The sequence below is a fragment of the Enhydra lutris genome, unplaced genomic scaffold (genome assembly GCF_002288905.1).
Source record: "Enhydra lutris kenyoni isolate GAN:26980312 unplaced genomic scaffold, ASM228890v2 scaffoldscaffold76, whole genome shotgun sequence".
Taxonomy (NCBI): domain Eukaryota; kingdom Metazoa; phylum Chordata; class Mammalia; order Carnivora; family Mustelidae; genus Enhydra; species Enhydra lutris.
The window spans coordinates 3,859,705-3,875,110 of NW_019154160.1; the positions used below are offsets into that span (position 1 = coordinate 3,859,705).

General features: G+C 44.9%; 1 pseudogene; it reads left to right on the plus strand.

Moving 5' to 3' along the window:
- Nucleotides 1-1,825: 1,825 nt before the first annotated feature.
- LOC111160497 lies at nt 1,826-13,712 on the plus strand (annotated as a pseudogene).
- The last annotated feature ends 1,694 nt before the right edge of the window (nt 13,713-15,406 follow it).

Here is a 15,406-nt window from a genome sequence, read left to right on the forward strand (position 1 = left end):
TCCCTCTCTCGCTGTCTCTGTCATATAAATAAATAAAATATTTTTTAAAAGAAAGAAAGAAAAAGAAACCACTAAACCAGGATCTGAATTCAGTGGTTTAGTTCAAGAGATTAGAAAGGGCCCTCAGAATTTGTTGAGTTAGTTGACTGAAACATGGACCATGAGGTGACCTACACTAAATGCTAGAGGTGGCAAGGCCAGACTTGTCTTGGGACACAGTAAAGGAACTACCCAAAGGCTTAGGGAAATTGGAATACTAGAGTGAAATTATCATATAAGACCTGTCACCCTCTGGGAGGGTCATGAGGACACAGCTTTCACCATGACTCCGGTAAATAGCTTTGTGACCCAGCATCCTTGGTCACTCTTCTCTGTGGGTCAGGAATTACAGTGGACACTGCAACTACTGAATGGGGACCCTTCAATGCAATGGGGATGACTGATCCCAGGGTGACAGGTTGAATGGTGGCAATGAATCACCAAAGGTAAGGGGGCGGGGGGTTGATCATGGTCTTCCTAAAAGTCAAACAAATGGGAAGCCTACTAAATTCTTACTTGATCTGGATAAGCAGAAAAGTTCTAGTGCAAGTGAACAAAAGCTTAACTCACTTTCAAGGTAAAACAGAGAGACTCGGGCCTTCAATCAATTCCCAGACTTGAGTCAGTTTACAGAAGCAGAACTCCTCCAATGAAGGAGGAAAGACCTGGAACACTGCTAAAAATCTCTCCTGGTAATCCTTCTTCTAGCCTTCCCCAAGGGGACATATGGCCTTTTAACAGAGTGAACCTACATTGAGGAAAAGGAGTCATCGGCCCTTTCAGGAGTGACTGACTGGACACTGGCTCTGAGCCAACAACAATTTTGGAGAGCCCAAACCACCGCTGGATTCCACCAATCACAGTAGGGGTTATGGAGGTCAGGTGGCCAGAATTTTAGACACCCCTCTCACAGCAGGTGTCTGCGCCCATCCTGTGGTCATGTCTTCAGTTCTAGAAAGCATGATCAGGACAGACATACTCAGCAACGGGCAGCGTCTCCACACTGGCTCTGTGGCCTGTTGCAGTGAGGGCTCTTGTAGTCCGAAAGGCCAAGAGGAAGTCGCTATAACTGCCGCTGTCTAGGAAAAGAGTCAGCCCAAGCAATGCTGCATTGCCAGAGGGGCTGCAGAGATTAGTGCCACCATCAAGGACCTGAAGGAGGCAGGGTGGCGATTCCCAACACAGCCCCAATCAACTTGCCTGTGTGGTGTGAGCAGAACACGGATGCTTCTGTGACAATGATAGTGGATTCTCAGAAACGTAACCAGGTGGCGATGCCAACTGTGGCTGCCATGCCGGATGTGGTTTCATCGTTTGAGCAAATTAACACATCTCCCAGCTCCTGGTATATGCAACTATTGATCTGGTGTTTTTTTTCTCCATACCTGTGAGTAAAGACCACCAAAAGCAGCTTGCTTCCAGCTGGCAAGATCGGCGATGCACCTCATTGCTCTGTCTCAGGGGTGTATCAACTCTCCAGCCCAACAGGAGACTTCAGTCAAGCAGGGACCTTGACTGCCTTCCCTTCCCCAAGACTTCATGCTGGTCCTGTGCGTCAATGACATGATGCTGGCTAGACCTAGTGAGGGGAAGTAACAACTCTAGACTTATTGGAGAGACATTTGTGTGTCAGACAGTGAAAAATTAATCTGCCAAGAGTTTAGGGGCCTTCTGTCTCAGTGGGTTTTCTACAGATCCACTGGTGTGGGGCATCCCTTCTTAGGTGAAGGGGAAGCTGTATTCAGCCTTTCCTACAACAACAGCAGCAAAACCAAAAAGGTACAACATGGTCCTCTATGGGCTTGGAAAGCACCATACCCCTCAGCTGAGTGGGCTCCTCAAGCCCGTTGGCCAAGTTGCTAGCTCTGAGTGGAGCTTGGAAGACGAGAAGGCTCTACAACAGGTCCAGGCTGCCGTGCACACTGCTCTGGCTCTTGGGCCAGAATCAAGCTGATTCAATGAGTATCCAGAGGATTCCATGATGCTTGAAGTGCCAGTGGTAACAGAGAAGCAGACGGAGGCTTTGTCAGGCCCCTACAGGTGAGTAACGTCACAGACCTTTATTTTGGAGGAACACCCTGCCATCTCCCTGGATAACTACTCTCATTTTGAGAAACAGCTTCTGACTCACTCCAGGGCCTTCACAGACACTTAGCCTTTAACCATGGCCCACCATGTTACCATGCAACTTGAGCCACTCACCATGAACGAGGTGTGGTCTGACCAACAAGCCGTAAATGTGGGCATGCATGGCAGCATTCCAGCATCAGATCCACGTGCTATATATGATGCTGGGCTCGAGCTGGCACCGAAGGCACAAGTAAGTCCCACGAGGAAGTGGCCCAAACACCCACGGTCCTCACTCCTGCCACGTCACCTTCTCTCCCCCAGCCTGTGCCTGTGGCCTTATGGCAAGTTCCCTGTGATCAACTGACTGAGGAAGAGAAATTTCAGGCCGGTTTCCAGACTGTCCTGCACAATAGTCAGGCACTACCCAAAAGTAGACAGCTGCAACACTACAGCTCCTTTCTGGAACATCCCTGAAAGAGAGCGGGAAAGGAAAGTCCTTCCAGTGGGCAGAACTTCGAGAAATGAACCTTGTCGTTCAGTTCACTTTAAAGGAGAAATGGTCAGAGGTACAAGTGGATGCCAACTCCTGGACTGTGGCTGGTGGTTTGACTGGGTGGCCAGAGATTTGAAAGGAACATGACGGGAAAATTGGTGACTGGGAGATCTAAGGAAGAGGGATGTGGATAGCCTTCTCTGAGTGGGCACAAAGACTAAGATATCTGTGTTCCAGGTAAATGCTCAGCAAAAGGTGATCTCAGCAGAGGATTTCAATCATCAAGTGGGTAGGATGACCCACTCTGTGAATGCCAGTCAGCCTCTTTCCCAGACATGCTGAACATTGCCCAGTGGGCTCATGAACAACGTGCCCGTGGTGGTAGGGGAAGGAAGTTCTGTGTGGACTCAGAAACACAGACCTCCACTCACCAAGGCCAAGCTCAGTATGGCCAGTGCTGAGTGTCCACCCTGCCAGAGACAAATGATAGGGCACCACTCCCTGAGGTGACCAGCCAATTTGCTGTTTGGTGTCAGGCTGATCACACCGGACCTCTTCCATCATGGAAGGGGCAGCATTTTGCTCTTACTGGAACAGAGACTTACACTGAAAACAGATTTCCCTTTCCTGCTTCTGCCAAAACTACTATCAGAATTCCTACCATCCTCAAGTGGCTGGCTTGACAGAACAATGGAACGGCCTTCCGAAGGCAGTTACAGTTCCAGCTCAGTGGCAATCCCTTGCAAGGGCTGGAACAAGGTTCTGCAGGATGCTGTCTGTGTATGTTTTGAAACGCTGTCCAGTAAAGGGTCCTGTTTCTCCCATAGCTGGGATGCATGGGTCCAGGAATCAAGAGAGAGGTATGAGAGTGGCACCTCTCAGTAGCCCTAGTGATCCACTAGCAAAAAATTTGCTTCCTGTTCCCTAACAGTAAGCTCTGCTGGCCTAGAGGAATCCAAAGGGAGGAATGCTTCCACCAAGAGATGCAACAATTCCATTTAATGGGAAGTTAAGACTGCCACCTGACAACTTTGGGCTCCTTGTGTTTCCGAATTGATAGGCAAAGAGGGGAGTTACAGTGCTGGCTGGGTGACCGATCCTGGGGGACATTGGACTGCTCGTCCGCAGTGGAGGTAAGGCAGAGTATGTCTGCAATACAGGAGATCTCTAGGGGCATCTCTTAGCATTACCATGCCCTGTGATCGAGGTCAGTGCAAAACTATACCAACCCAACTCAGGCGGGGCTGCTAATGGCCCAGTGTCTCCAAGAAGGAAAGTTTGGGTTACCCTACCATGCAAAGAACCATGATCAAATGAGATGCTTTCTGAGGGCAAAGGGAAAGGGGTAGTTTAAGAGAAGAGTTACAAATACCAACTATAACCAGTTGGAGAACCAAGGACTATAACTGTCATGAAAATTTCTTTCTTGTTTTGTAGTGACTATGTTTATTTTTGTTTGTTTGGGAAAGAATCATTTCAATCTACACAAGCATAATTCATACCCAAGTTTCTTAAGTTCTGCCAAAGTTTTGGCCTCCATGATGTTTCTTAATTTCAGTTTTCTTGGTGAGCTCTGCACTGCCTCAAAAAGTAAACTATCCTTTAATGGGTTCAATTAGCATAAATAATCTAAGTTTGTGATACAAACTTATCTAATGAAGTACAATTTATAATCAACATTGTATCACCTAGAATTGTCAAACTGTTCATGAAAGTCTTAAAAAAAAATCCAAAAGAATCAAGCTATTTTGGGGTGCCTGGGTGGCTCAGTGGGCTAAGCATCTGCCTTCGGCTCAGGTCATGATCTCAGGTTCCTGGGATCGAGCCCCGCATCGGGCTCCCTGCTCAGTGGGGAGCCTGCTTCCCTCTCTCTCTCTGCCTGCCTCTCTGACTGCTTGTGATCGCTCTCTGTCAAATAAATAAATAAATCTTAAAAAAAAAAAGAATTAAGCTATTTTTTTTTTAGTTTTTTTTTTTTTTTTTTTTTGTCAGAGAGGGAGAGAGAGCGAGCGAGCACAGGCAGACAGAATAGCAGGCAGAGGGAGAAGCAGGCTCCCCGCCGAGCAAGGAGCCCGATGTGGGACTCGATCCCAGGACGCTAGGATCATGACCTGAGCCAAAGGCAGCTGCCCAACCAACCAAGCCACCCAGGTGTCCCAAGCTATTTTATTAAACATGTAACAGATCTTTCTCATAATACAAAGCTTAAATATTTAGTTTTTGGATGCCCTAATGTATTTCCATAAGTCTCTCAGTCTACAGTTTTATAGATACAGTTTTCTACCAGGGAAGCCATATATATATAAATATAGATAGATTTTTTTTTCTCTTTACATGAGAAAAGATTTTAAGAGGATGTTGTAATGACTATGTGTAATATGGATTAAGGAAGATTTTAAGAGGATGTTGTAATGACTATGTGTAATATGGATTAAGGAAGGGAAGAAAACAAAGATATTTGACATATTGTTTTATACTTTATCTTTGTTTTCTCCCCTTCCTAATCTACTTATCCTATAACAAAAGATGCATTAATAGTAACCAAATGTACAATATACTCTTGAAGTTATAGTTTATGAGGAAGAGTGAGTATCACCTCAGGATTAGGCATCTTCTTCCAGGGAAAGGATAGTGCATTTCTGGTTGTACTCGTCATGTTAAGTGGAAGTGTTCTATTAGTGTCTTCACTCAGAAACTAATAATGGTTTAAGGAGATGTGAATGGGTATTAAGTTGAAAAGACGTGGATTGTGATGTCTGTCTTGTGTATTAACATTGCTAGGCTATAACAGCTGGCCATCTAATCAAACACTAATTTAGGTGTTTCTGTGAAGGTATTTTGGTAGATGTAATTAACAGCTGACTTTAAGTAAAAAAGACTACCCTCAATAATGGAGGTGTGTCTCATCCAATCAGTCAAAGTCCTCAAGAGTGAAAACTAAGAAAAAATTCTGTCTCAATATTAAAGCCTCAAACCCTGCCTGAATTTCCAGCCTTCCAATCTGCCCTACAGATTTCAGACTTGCCAGCCCCAACAACTGCATGAACTGCTTCCTTGAACTTTGTCTTTTTCTCCCATCTATCTATCTATCTATCTATCTATCTACTTATCATCTATCTATTCCTGACCTCCTCCCACTTGCCTACTCCTTCCTTTGGGACTCCTTCATGGGCTTCCCCCTCTCTCCCCACCCCTTATGTTAATCTTCCCAGAACTGCATCCTTGGCCTTCTTTTCATCTTAAGCAGACCTCACACTTGACCTAGCCCATCCACTTCCAAGGGTTGGACTCCCCTAATGCAACTTCAATCACATGTCTGACTGCAACCTCTCTTCCAAACTCCAGATTCAAATTTCCAGCCTAGACACTCCACTGGTCTCTGAAATTGGATACCTGCAAAAGGATTCTGTCTTTGCCCACACATTACCTGTGTTGACCATTTTTCTCAGGTAGGTTTACCCTCCCCTTTCTCCTTCCCTGAAAGCTAGAACCCTGAGAGACAAGGCCATGTACTCCTTCATCGCATCCTTCTGCATTCAGTCACTAAACCCTCTCCATTCTAACTCAGAATTGCCTTTTGTGTCCATGCTTCCTCTCTATACCCACTACCCCTGAACTACCCTGGGCCCCATTGTATTTTCAACTGCTACCTGAACATGACTAGCTAGCTGTGTAAAAAGCCACTCAAACCAGCCAAGTTCAAAGCCATTACCATCAACTCCCCCTCAACCCCGTACTTCCAATGTTGTTCCCCATCTCACGTGTTGGTCCTACTATCCATCTAATCAATCCACAGTACAGTTCAGAAGGCATCCCAGCATACGGTTAGGAGCATAAGCCCTGCACATCTGAGCTCCACTACTTCCTAGATGTGAACTTTGGGAGGTTATTTAATCTTATTAATCCTCAACTTGCTTATTTTCATAGAAGAATTAATAATAGTAGGTACCACATAAGGTTGTTGTACATGGTCTGATACATGGTCTGGGTGGGGCACAGGCCCTGGGGTTTCTGAAGGCCCCTCGGTGATGTGAAAGTGCTCTCAGGGTCAAGGCCACTGACCTAGTGGGTATTCTGGATGCGTCTGTGGTAGATTCAGAAAGACCATTTAGAAAAGAGGCAACAGTCCAGGTAAGAGCATTTGTAATGAGGATAGAGAAGAGGGGCTCACATTCAAGAGATACTTTAAAAACAAAATGATACAAAACTTGGCAACTGGGCGTTTAGGGTGAGAAAGAGAAAACCATCTAAGATGACTCTGGTTTTCTCCTTGGTTGACCAGGCTCAGTGGATGGTGGTGGTACTTTAAAGCTGTGCTTCCCAAACATGTTGATGCACTGTACTCACTAGGGGCAATTTTTTATATTTTCCTAATCTTTCATCTGACTGATTGGGCTGGATTATATATCCCTGGCCTATCAAAGACCGGAGCACGGGACTGTTCGATTGTCAACTTGATTACTCTGGGAATTCTGTATCGCGGTATCCTCTTCCTAGATAGTTTCTAGCTGCACTTAGCCAAAAGCATGCTGTCTGGGAAGCGGCAGTGAAGGAGTAGCCATCTGGCTTGAAAGGTCACTGCTGGTTAGAGGAAATGGAGATAGATCCAGACGTGCTGGTGGTCTCCAGTGTGTCCTTTCTCTTCCCTGTGCAATGCCTGGGTATCCTCCCCAACTACTAATCCTGCTAACTAACAGCAACCCCAGGCTCACCACCAGATGCTTCTCTACACACTCACAGAGGCAGTATATGTAAGATACGTCAGCCTTCCACAGACTGCTGTGTCCGGCCCGAGCACCATCCCAGCTTAACAGCCGGACACGCATCGCTTCCAGGCTCCTGGCAAGCTCCAACTCATTTACCCAGGCTGGCGCTGGTTAAACACTTCTCTCAGATTTCCCAGCTCCACCCCCACTTTTTTTCAGACCACTGCTTCACCAGCAGCAACCACAATTGTGTAAGCGCGAATTTCTACGAATTCCTTATTCCACGATATTCACAGAACTTCTGCTTCTCCAGCTGAACCTTCACTTAATAGGACTCCTGATTCCAAATCTCCAGTCTGGATATTTATGCAAGTCTCCCTTTAGTCATGATGACAGCGTTCTCATTCCAACACAATGCAGTGTTAATTAAGACTTCGAATTGCAACTAAACCAAAACCAGTATGTTCTGACTCCAGGAATAAGAATTTTCACGAGGATTTCACAGAGTCCAAAGGCATAATGAAGTTGGTCCTCTGGAAAGACCAGAGTCCACTTCTGGGAAACCAGCAGGACCCTGGCGGTCTCGCTCCTCTATGCCCTGCACACCTGCTCCCCACTGCTCCCAAGTTCACACATTTCTAAGTCAGCCCCATGGAAGGCCTTGAGCCTCATGGATCCAATTCTAAACCTCTAGGAATGAGATTTTCATTGATCCAGACTAGGTCATGCCATCTCTCATGCCACCAAGTATAACCAACGAAGTGGCACCATATAGGAAGAGAGGATAGGCACCCCCTGCAACCACCCTGAATGACCGGCAGGGGACTATTGTGAGCAGGACAACCAACCCAAATTGTGTCATGGTGAGGGTCAGGGTTGTCAAGTGACACCTTTAGTTTCCCTTTGCTTTTAACATAATTTCCATCGTGGCTTTTACCTCGTAGTATTGGCCATGGAGGTAAGTTGTTGTTTTTGTTTTTTAAGTAGTCTCCATGCCCAGTGTGGGGCTTGAACTCAAGACCCTGAGATCAAGAGATGGATGCTCTACCCACTGAGTCACCTGGGCACTCCTGCTGTGGATGTAAGTTCTGAATACTGAGGTGTGTGAAGGACATCTACAGGAAAAATAACTGAGAGCAAATAATGAAGGGATAATTGTTCTGTTGATCTTTTTGAATTTAAAATTTTGGAAAGCTTTCCTTCATGAATACTACCGAAATCTTCCTAAGAGCAGAAGAGGAGTAACATCACAGATGCCGGTACAATCCGAGGTCGCAGCCTCGACTTCCTGCATCCTTAAGAGAGCTGGCAGCCTTCCTGTTATATCGACATGACGCACATCAACAGGTAGTGCTCACAGAGCTGACGAACACTGAATCCTATAGGTGTAAATTTGCAGCAAGCAGCCAGGAGCTCAGGGAGAAAAAACGTACAACTCTTTTGCCAGGACAGTGAATTTCAAAAATTGTGTTTAAGGATATGGGAATGTGGGGCACCTGGCTGGCTCAGTGGGTTAAAGCCTCTGCCTTCGGCTCAGGTCATGATCCCAGGGTCCTGGGATCGAGCCCTGCATTGGGCTCTCTGCTCAGCAAGGAGCCTGCTTCCCCCTCTCTGTCTGCCTGCCTTTCTGCCTACTTGTGATCTGTCAAATAAATGAATAAAATCTTTTAAAAAAAGGGATATGGGAATGTCTAGGAGTTTGTTAGTAATACCTACTGTTTGTTGGGTACTAACAACATGCCAGACACTGGTATACACAGTTTAAACTTGTTAAATTTATTTCATCTTTGCGACCGCCCAATTATTATACCCATTTTCAGACTAGATCGTTGAGGCACAGAGAAGTTAGAACTTGCCCAAGATCATGAACACAGTAAGCGGCAGAGGAGGGATTTGAACCAGCAATCCGGCTGGAGAGTCCACATTCCTAACCACCATGATACACTGTCTCTCACTAGATAAAAATGGTATTCTCCAGTGCTTGAGCACAAATTATCACTCTCCCTTCATATAATGAGACTTATATTTAGGTAATCATTCATTCATTCTCCTGCATTTTCATGCATAGTATCTTCCCTTCCACCTAAACACACACACAGACACACACACACACACACACACACACACACACACACACACACACACTTTCCCTTAGGCTCATTCTCAACAGTCAGTGAGAGGAGAGAAGGTAAGATAGAACAATCCTGCCTTCTATATAAATAATGTGTCTTTTTATCTCCCCTTCTAAAGTGCAAGTTCTTTGAGGGCAAATGTCATGCCTGATTCATCCTTGCATCCTCTGGCCAGAAGACTTACTAGAATGAATGTTCTAAATTGGGATTCTGCTACAGGCTAACTGAGTTATTTCCTAGGTCTCCTGCAAATCCTCCCAGTATAGCAATGATAGAGATGCATGAGAATTCCCATCAAGTTACACAGCTAGAGTTCAATAGGAAATATTCTCATTGAGAACAATAACAATGCTTGAACAATTCTGGGAAATTTAATTGTCTAAAGGAAATCTTTTCTTTAAAAAAAATAATAAACTTGAATGAATTGGAGAAAAGAAATCTGTCTTAAACTCAGGAAATATCTTTAGACAACATGAAGACTCTCATTTGTTAAAGCCTGGAAATAGGAAGTTGGTTCAGTTTCAAATACCATCAGATAATGGACATGCCAAAGGATGTTATCATAGTTTTAGGCTAAATATATAATATAAAGAACCTTCCTTTTGCAGCCCATATTGTCTAAAAGCTATAATATGACATACTACATGGGAAAGCGTAGGCTCTCCTTCTAGACATGTGATCCTGTGGCCCACCCCCCTCCCAACCAGTGGCACATCTTTATCTGGTGAGGAGTCTCTGCTGGAGAGTTGGCATTCGAAATGGGTTTGGATGAGCCAAGAAGAAAGGGTGCCTTCATTTTGTTCCACATAAGAGCTACCGCTCAAGGTTCTTTACCTGTTCTTGCCTTGGTTTACCGTATCCAATGTAGGCACAGCTAATACTGCTGACAAGAATCTCTCCAGATATTTATTCATAATTATAGTTCATTGTAGGAGAGCCAAAGGGCGTTCCTTTCCTTACCACTCTCTGCTTTGAATACTTTGATCTGTATTAGAAATTCAGGATCTACACTTTTTCCAAGTTTCACCAAGAGCCACTATCCCTCTCACAGACTCTCATTAGTCTTCAGTTTAACCCTGTGCCACGTCACCATCTCTACCACGAAATAGGCAGCACTTCGCCCCCACCCATCCTCTTTCCATCTGACAGATAACTCTGTGGCTCTCACAGTTCTCATTCAAAATGGACAACATTAATCCCCATAAGAATACACGGTCAACATCACTGTCATCAAAAAGCTCAATGACCTCAAAGTTTCTTCTCTGATTTTCAATCTTACCTCTCAGTGATGAAGAAAACTTTGGCCAACCAGCTTCACTGCCTTACTGCTCTATTTCTCGCACCGTTGATTTTGTGATCTGCGTCCATTCCTGGCTTTCTTTGGAAGAAATGTGACCCCCTTAGCAGATGCCCACTGCAACCATGAGGAATATGTAAATACCCCAGTTCAACAAAGTTACGTTCATATAGAACAGTTTGGCAAGTTTTAGGAAGTGAAACAAGCAGGCCCAACATGGACCCACTTATGTAGACAACCGTCCAAAGTCACAAGACAGTCTCCTTAGTAAAGGGAAGCTACCCACAAAGCGTCTTCCCAGTTGGCTCTTTCTTTCCATACGTTTCACGGTAAGTAAAGCAAATGTGTTCATTCCTCTTCTCTAGCAAATACTGTTAATGGCCAGGTCTCTACAGAGATGTTTCTGGGGAAGAACGTTCACACCATTCAAACTTGAAAATTGAATCCAAAAATCCATTGAGGATTCTTTTTGCAATTAGATGAGTGTTTGGAGGGTAAACGGTTTTATTTTCTAGTTTTCGTCTTTGAAAACAAGAGGGAACCAAATGAATGGTTTTTAGACTATCAGATTTCCCAGGTGGTTGATTATTTTAAAAATTTTTTTAATTAAAGAGTCAGATATAGAATATTACTAATACTTTATTTTGCCAAGGAATTTTTTTTTTTAAGTATACTAACTTCCATTACCACTATTTCATTAAGAAAAGACTTTTTCTTTTTTTGGATTTTATCTATTTATTTGACAGAGAGAGAGAGAAAGGGCACAAGCAGAGGGAGCGGCAGGCAGAGGGAGAGGGAGAAGCAGGCTCCCTGGTGAGCAGGGAACCTGATATGAGACTCGATCCCAGGACCCTGGGATCACGACCTGAGCCAAAGGCAGACACTGAACCAACTGAGCCACCTAGGAGCCCCTAAAGAAAAGCCTCTGTAAACTCAAAAAATAATAATAATAAAGATGTGATATCAGAATTAAGGGCATTCTCTAAAATGGAATAAGTTTTTACTTTATTACCTTACTCTAGGTTTGTTTTTTCCCTCTCTCTCACTCTTTCTCATTTTGCCTTGATCCGATGATACTTCCATTGTAGGTTGGAACTGTCTCCAAGCGGACTCTCAGGGGCCACCTAACAAGTCCACCTCCGAGCCCAAGAATCTAGAAAACCTCTCTCTGATGTACGACGCACAGTTTTATAACAACAAAGCCATGAATATAATTAGTCTTTATGTTATGAAACTGCTTGCCTATTTGTCATGGGCAAACCTGCACATAAGGTTTGATCTTTGGAACCGGGTGTTCCAAGGACAACACTGGCACACAGGGATGGGAATTAGAGCTCAGCTACTAGTCGCCATAGTGGCGTTCACCAGATATTTCTGAGCTGCTGTCTTCCACACCCACACTGGGAATACCCTTCCCAGTATACCCAGAATACCCTCCCCACGAAGCTGCCTCTGGCCACGTGATTGCTCTGGTCAGTGGGGTCTAAGTGAGTGTGGCAGACAGGTGCCACATCTGGGTCGACGCTTTAGAAGCCAAAGCTTGATCCATGGCCCTTTTCTGCGATACCACTCTGAGATAGTGGAAGCGTGCCTTGAGATGGAGCTTCTGTCAGCCTTGATCCCTAAGCGATTCTCTTACTAGAGATCCCCATCTCCTGAAGTTCTATGTAGGTATGAAGTTCTCCCTGAACACATAGCCTGAACAAGAAAAAAAAAAAACTTACAGTGAATTAAGCCTCTCAGATTTGGCTGTCACGGGATAGCTGAGCTCACTCTGACTTGTATACCACGGTGCTCTCAATCCTGAAAGCCCTATGACCCGGATAGCAACATGATGTCTCAGATCATGGGTTTTAGAACCGGAATCCACCTTCAAAGTGTCACCCACAATACTCATATTCTGCAGTTGTGTGGATCTTCCCCACATTCTAACGGAACTGGTTCTAGTGTATAACAAGGTATGCTTCCAGGAACAAAAGGTAGATCTTGGCCATAGCAAGAACACGGAAGAATGGTCCCACGACAACAGTGGGAGGTAGGGGGTGCACAGAGGAGAACCCCCATGGAGGACCTCCTTGCTCTGTGTTGGGTTGACATGCAAAGGTTAAAAGAATCTGATATGACAGTGTTTTATGGCACTTTGAGCAAATCCCCTAAAAAGGGAAAGGAAGCCCTTCTTTCTTTTATCTATCCCACATCCTTAAATAAGGATGTGATGGCTAGAGCCTAGGAATGGCAAAGCAGAGAAATGAAATTAGTCTGGTTCCCTGACTACTTCGTGGAGTTGACATTTCATCCCTGCATTGTCTTCCTTCAGATTTCTTTTATGTGATAGAGGGAAAATGTTACCTTATTTATACTATCAGTAGTCTGATTTTTTTTCTTATAGATACCATAACTTTTTAAATTATTTGAAATTTACTTTATTTGAAATTCTTTGAAAAATACTACATATTTCATTTTTTAATTTTTTTTAGGATTTTTATTATTTAAAAATAATGTATGTAATTTATTTTAAAAGAAATAAAAATTGCAGTGCCTGGGGGGCTTAGTCGGTTAAGCGTCTGCCTTCAGCTCAGGTCATGATTCCTGGGATCGAGCCCTGCTTTGGACTCCTGGGGAGACTCCTTTTCCCTCGGCCACTCTCCCTACTCATTCCCTCTCTCACTCTCTCTCAAATAAATAAATAAAATCTTCTTTAAAAAATAAAACAACAGAAAAGAACTACTAATTTATTAAGGAGATGTATTATTTTCATTAATGGGTAAACAGCTGGCGCTCGGAACCCGTGATGTGGCAAACAGAGCATGAGGAGTCACCTAGGTTCCAGACTGTTCTTCTGTAGGTGCCAGAGGTTCAGCTCTCTCCTGAACAGGGCTGGGCGAGGGTGGCTATGGAACTTCAGCTCTGATCATCCTGGTTATTACCCGACCCCCTCTTCTCAGCGGATTGGCATCTCCCAGTCTCTGGCCTGAAACCTCAGAGGAACTGAACCCTATTTCCCTCCCCACAGGGACGACAGAGAAAAGGCAACCTCTGGTTCTCTTGCTCTGACTCTGATTAGCCTTTTGTGTTTTCTCAAAGACCAATTAGTCATTAAACTTCAGCTGGCCTTCTAGACATCTAGAGTTTTTTTTTTCTTTAAAGATTTTATTTATTTATCTATTTGACAGAGGGAGAGAGACAGAGAGAGAAGGAACACGAGCAAGGGGAGAGGGAGAGGGAGAAGCAGGCTTCCCGCCAACCAGGGAGCCCAAACCCGGGCTCGATCCCAAGACCCTGGGATCATGACCTGAGCCGAAGGCAGTCGCCCAATGACTGAGCCACCCAGGCATCCCTAAACATCCAGAGCTTAAACGGAAGTGTGCATAGTATGCGTGTGCAGCAGATAAGGATGCTTAGAGCTCTGAAAAGATCTTACGTTAAATTAATAAAACCTTGAGGCAATATTAAGCAAATTTCCATTTTCATACTTTGGGATCTATTTAGCCTCTAGACTCTAACCCCTTTGAGATATAATTTAATGGGCAATCACAACTTCCCAAGGACCGCTGAGGCGAGCAGGGACTACCCTGGTGAAAAGTCTGAGAAGAAGGGGCTCTGAGGCCGTGTTACTGAGGGAGAGTCCTGAGAATCTGCGGTGAAGACAAGGCGCTCAGAAGGATAAGGGAGACTAGAGACCCAGTGATGCTCACACAGGAACAGCTTCCAATGTCATCAAACATTTTCCCTGCTCCTAGGTCACCTTCCACCAGCCACTTCCTGGGTTTGCTTAGAGACTGACAGTGGACATTATTACCAGCCTTGTTCACATGGAATCAGTAACTCTACAGCTGCCCACCCTCCTGAATGTGAACTCTACAGCCAAGGAGACATTTTACAAGACCATCTGCATAAAAGATTCCTTCCACTCACGCGTCTGTGCAAGGACAGATTCCAACGACAGAAACCATCTGAAGCACGTGGCACGCGGTAGCCAGCGATCACTGCTGGTTCCTACCTTCCTGTTGCCTGGGGGGCTGTCACTCATTCTCCAAACCTAACCCAGAAATAAGAGAGTCCGGCAGAATTTCACATGAAGTATTAGAAAGCAATTGCCATCTTATCAGCAACACATCCCAATCCATTCATCCTTCAAAGGAAGTCATCCTGAAAAATCAAAATCATCCATTTTCTTTAACTGCCTTACCAGGAAATGACACTGAGCAAGCTAGTGCTACTGGGGGGCTGTTGCCAGATTTCACTGCTGTTTTAGAAACAGGCTTTGCTTCACGCCTATAGCATCCACCGGGAGCCACTCAAGGGCCCCCTGCACCTACTAAAGCCCTTGTTGAATAAAATGTGCGCTCATTGACACTCCAGCAGCTCCCCTGGGCCATGGCCAAGGCCAGGAGCTCATCTGACTGGTATCTTCACTGGGCCCTTGAAATAGTGAAGCGCAGACCACAAGCAAGCCACAGCACTTCCCAGGAGATGCTGACTACAGCACTTACTTCTCAAGAAGATTTTGTCCTAATCCACACCTTGCTCATAAAAAAGAAAAAACCTGCCTGAGAGGCGGCGCCTTGGTGGCTCAGTGGGTTAAAGCCTCTGCCTTTGGCTCAGGTCATGATCCCAGAGTCCTGGGATCGAGCCCCACATAGGGCTCTCTGCTCAGCAGGGAGCCTGC